The sequence below is a fragment of the Zingiber officinale genome, chromosome 10A (genome assembly GCF_018446385.1).
Source record: "Zingiber officinale cultivar Zhangliang chromosome 10A, Zo_v1.1, whole genome shotgun sequence".
Lineage (NCBI taxonomy): Eukaryota > Viridiplantae > Streptophyta > Magnoliopsida > Zingiberales > Zingiberaceae > Zingiber > Zingiber officinale.
In genome coordinates, this window is record NC_056004.1 from 86,663,688 (window position 1) to 86,669,460 (window position 5,773).

Sequence of the window (5,773 nt, forward strand, 5' to 3'; positions counted from 1 at the left end):
AACTATGCGAAATAAAAGCAAAAGCATGTAATACAAAAACTTTAAAACCCACACCTGAATCTAGAGACATCTTCATCCTTATTGTCATTGGAATAACTTGAAGATCAAAACTGGAATTAGCAACAGGGCATAATCTTCTGAAGGTGCGAGGGCCACGAGTCCATAATCTTAGTATGTTGGGGAAAGCAAGATACTATTAGGGTTTTCACTATACCCCACTCCTAAAAGGATCACACCCTTATATACATAGCGGGCGTAAACCCATTAAATAACCAACAATGCTAACAGTAACAAGTTAATGGATTTTACACATATGAGTCCACATCCAATAACACACAACTCGTGATTAAACACCAAATTAGATCACATTAATGAATTTGTTTTCAATGGCAAATTCGGGTGTTAACAATTAGCATGTTAGCCCACCTAATAGAGATTAAAACCATCAATCTACTACTTGGGCTACATGTAATACTATATATAACGCACAATACCTTAGTTGAGCTCAACAATGTCTAAACTTTATGAGTTAAATACTCCAATGGACAATCTAATCTATTAAATTCATTGACATAGGACTAAAAAAGTCATAATATATATAATTATAACAAGCCCCAATAATAATCATAATATCAATATCATTAATGATATAGATCAAGATGTGAATATATAGCATGAGAATTACATGAAAAGTGATATGCTCATGCTTATTCTCAACTGATCCACCTTATGACCCTAAAGAGTTAGAACCATGCTTAGCAACATCTTATTTCAAACTGCATTAGTAAATCATGATTACAACTTTTTGACTCAAATAAGAATCTCACATCATATTTACAAGCACCATATATAACACTGCATTAATAAATCATGATGTCTTTAGTCAAAGTGTCAAAACAAAATCAACATGTATCTTTATATCTAAATGTATATAATAAACCAAAATATACATGTGTTCATAAATACAGAGCATTAAAATATCAAATACAAACTCCAAATAAATGAGTACTTCATCCAAAAGAAGAACCCACATATCTATCGCATGCTGATGAAACCCCTTGGGCAATGAGTGGATCTGCCAATATGAAATTTGTCCTAATATTTTCTATCATTACCTAATCATTCTGAACTCTTTCTTTAACGGCAAAAAATTTTATGTTATATGCTTTGACTTCGACAAGCTGCATTTGTTCTTGGAGTATAGTTCTATAGTTTTATTATCACAATTGATTCTTAATGACTTATTAATATCATCAATGATTCATAAAACTGTGATGAATTCCTGCAGCCATATTCCATGATTATATATTTTAAAGTAGCATATGAATTCTACCTCCATTGTAGAAGTTGTTATAAGTGTTTGTTTGATGTTTTTAATGATAAAGCCACTCTAATCAACATGAAGACATAACATAAAGTGGACTTCCTACTATCCAAACATCAAGTAAAGTCAGAGTCTAAATATCCAATCACCTCCAAATGGTTGGACTCCGATATGTGAACATGCAATCCTTAGTTCTTTGAGATATCGCAAAACTCTTTATATGACTTTCCAATGTAATGGTCCAAGGTTACTCAGATATCTATCTAACCTTCCTACAATATACGTTATATCCGAATGTGTACCCACATTTATGTATACATAAGATTCCCTACAGCCGATGCATAAGGGAGTTTCTTCATTTCCTTTATTTTAAGTTCACATTGTGGACATTATTGCAAACTAAATCTGTCATCTCTAAATAGGAGAATCATCGGGTCAACAATTTTGCATACCATATCGAATAAGTACCTTTTCAATATAAGCATTTTGTAAAAGCCCAAGAATACCCCTTGAACGATCATGACAAATATGTATGTGATGCTTCATCAAGGTCTTTCATTTCAATTTTTTTTGATAGAAATGACTTAGTTTTATATAGTAAATATTTATTATTGCTTGCCAGTAATATATCATCCACATATAGAACAAGATAACAAACTTATTCCTACTAAACTTGACATATATGTACTATTAACAAAATTCTCCTCAAAACTAAATGAGTTAATTACTTGATCAAATTTCTTGTACCACTGACAGGATGTCTATTTTAAATCATAAATGAACTTTTTCAATTTACATATTAGGTGCTTTGAATGCTTAGATTTAAAGCTCTCCAACTACACCATATAGACTCTTTAATATCACTATTGAGAAATATAGTCTTTATATCCATTTGATGTACCTCTAAGTCATAATGAACTACAAGTAACATGATTATCCTAAGGGAGTCTTTCATTGACACAAGTGAGAAAGTCTCTTTGTAATCAATATCTTTTTTCTGAGTGAATCTCTTAGCAACAAGGTGAGTTTTATACTTTTTGGCATTGCCTAGTGAATCTCATTTGATTTTAAATATTCATTTACAACCAACAGATTTTTCTCCTTCAGGCAATTTAATAACTTCTTAAACGTCATTGTCTGTCATGGAATTCATTTATTCCTTTAGTGCTTTAATCCATCTTTCAAGATTAGAGCATTAGTTGACTTCTTAGAAAGATGTGAGATCATTTTTTATTCCTATGTTAAACTCATTCTCTGGAGATAAACATAGTCACTTGAAATCGTGAATCTCCTTTCCCTGGTGGATCTTCTTTTTGGCAATTGTTCTTGAGAAGGTTGGGGCACTTGCTCAATCATAGGAGGGAAATTCTCAACTTGAGCAAGTGGTTCCTCCATGTGCATTAGATAGTGTTGGTTCCTAGCGGCTGGCTAGAGGAAGGTGAATAACCTAAAATCAAACACCAGAAATACCTTCCTCAAACTTTTTAGCTTAATTAACATAAATACTTGTACAAAAAATAGTAAGTAAATTAAAAGAAAGAGGCATAGAGATTTTATTTGGTTTGTAATCAGAAGATTGCTAATCCCAAGATATTGAAGTCCACTCAAGTCTCCTTCAGGCGGAGAAACCTCTTACATCAATCAAAGCACATAATTACAAAGCTAAACTCAAATAGAATTGTTTTCAAGTATTTTACTTTGCTTCTGGGATCAAGGTTGCATTTATAGCCCTAATCGAGGCGCCTGGAAGGGTTCCAAGCACCTGGACATAGATAGAATTTTATCCTCTTCGCAACGGATCTCGCCACGTCAAGTTTTGATAAGGTTTCTGGTCCGGGCGCCTGGACCAAAATCAACCTCTGTGTTGATTTTTTGATCCAGGCTCTCGCTTCAACTCCGCTCGATTAGGTTATTTCGGCCATCCAGAATAGGGCTCATCCGAACGCATTTCCTGGTCTTCTCGAGAAACCTTCTGCTCTAGCTTCTCGTCCCTCGGAAACGTCCCACGCTTTCTTCTCATCTGCCACCGTACTCTTCCACAACACCTCATCCCTCAAATGCACCAAGCTCGTTGACTCTCTCCCGTGTTATCCTTCTCGCTAGCTACATCTTTTGCTCGACTTCCTGTGCTTCTAAGTTCCTGCACACTTAGACACAGGACATCAAAACATAACATGACCTAACTTGACTTGGTCGATCATATCAAAACTATCATGAGATACTTACAATCTCCCCCTTTTAGGTTCTGTTATATTTTGATGCCCCGTGTCTAAGTGTACAGGAACTTAGGTGCATAGGAAGTCAAGCGAAAGATGTAGCTAGTGAGAAGGACGACACAGGAGAGAGTCGACAGACTTGGTACGTCCGAGGAACGAGGTACTACGAAAGAGTACGCTAGTGGACGAGAAGGAAGCGCGCGACATTTTTTAGGGATGAAAAGCCGAAGCGAAAGGTTGCTTGAGAAGGCCAAGAAATGGATTCGAGTGAGCTCTATTCCGGATGCCAAAATCACCCAACTTTGCAGAGCCTGAGCGAGAGCCCGGATCGAAAAGACAACATAGAGGTTGACTTTAGTCTGGGCGTCCGAACCAAAAACCTTATCGAAACTTGACGTGACATGATCCGTTACAAAGAGGATAAAATTCTATCCACGTCCAAGTGCCTGGAACCCTTCCAGGTACTCTGATTAGGGTTATAAATACAGCGCTGATCCCAAAAGCTAAGTAGAACACTTGAAAATAATTCTATTTGAGTTTAGCTTTGTAATTGTGTGCTTTAACTGCTGTAAGAAACTTCTCCACCTGAAGGATGTTGGTGCAACCTTAGGTCAAGGTTGACCTGGTTGACCTGACTCGAGTTGACCTGACTCGAGTTGTATTTTGATGTTTGACTTAGGAAGATTGTTGGTGCAACCTTAGGTCAAGGTTGACCTAGTTGAGTTGTATTTTGATGTTTGACACTCGTGGAAGAGTTGTTTTCTTGATATGGGACAAGAATAGATGTTTGGGAGATTATTGGTGCAACCGTAGGTCAAGGTTGACCTGGTTGACCTGATTCGGGAAAAAGTCCAAGTATGGAGACTTGGCACTGGAAAAGTCCAAGCAGGGAGCTTGGCACGCGAAAAGTCCAAGTATGGAGACTTGGCAACGGAAAAGTCCAAGCAGGGAGCTTGGCACTGGAAAAGTCCAAGTATGGAGACTTGCACGGAAAAGTCCAAGCAGGAGCTTGGCACGTGAAAAGTCCAAGTATGGAGACTTGGCAGGAAAAGTCAAGTATGGAGACTTGGCACGGAAAAGTCAAGTATGGAGACTTGGCAGGGAAAAGTCCTAACTGGATGTTAGGCGGTTGGAAAGTCCTGGTGAGTGAAGCAGTAGAGAAAGTCCTAACTGGGATGTTAGGCGGTGTGAAAGTCCTGGTGTGAAGCCAGGCGGTGGAAAAGTCCTAACTGGGATGTTAGGCAATGGGAAAGTCCTAACGGGATGTTAGGCGGTTGGAAAGTCCTGGTGAGTGAAGCGGGGCTGAGAAAGTCCTAACGGGATGTTAGGTAGTGGAGAGTCCTGAGTGAAGCCGGGCAAGGAAAAATCCAGATGGATCAAGGGTGATCGGACATCGTGTGGAGAAGTCTAAGTGGGTCAAAGTTGGCCGGACCCTTAGCGGAGTGCTAGCAGTCAAGGGTGGCCGGATGCTAGGCATGATGTACCAACAGGTCAAGGTTGACCGGATGTTGGTGTGGAAGCCTTAGGTTTAGGGCTGAGAAGTTTGGATCGGGCTGCAGACCGATCCAATGATACATGGCTCATCTGATCGGTCTGGTGACCGATCAGTGACCGATCAGTATGCTACTGATGGTTATCTGATCGGTCTGGAGACCGATCAGAAGGAGATCAGTGGCAAACTAGCAGAGAAGAGAAGCCTGATCGGTCTACGGACCGATCAGAAGGTTCCCTGATCGGTCTGTGGACCGATCAGGATGTTTCCTGATCGGTCCATGGACCGATCAGGGACGGAACAGAAGCGAAGGCTTCTTCCCTGATCGGTCTGCAGACCGATCAGGATGTTTCCTGATCGGTCCACAGACCGATCAGGGTTCTAGCCGTTGTGACGCAACGGCTAGTTTCTTCGCTGTTTCTTCTTCGCAGGTATAAGGAGACGAGGGCATCTTCTGTGCAAATATACTCTTTCATTTTTCCTCCTTAGAACTTCTGTTCTGCTGCTGAAGTTTCAGCTTCGACTGAGCTTTGTTGAGCTCACTTCCGAAGCCCCGCGTGAGCTTCTTTCGGCTGAGCTGCTTGTTGGCATTCGTCCGTGAAGTTGTTGCTTCCAGGACTTCAGTCGACGACAAGAAGGCAAGCTTGTATTGTTACATTCATTGTATTTACTTCTTGTATTCTGTTGTACTCTTAGCTTGCTGTTGCAAGTGTTTGTGGCGAGGTTTCTCCACCCACAAGG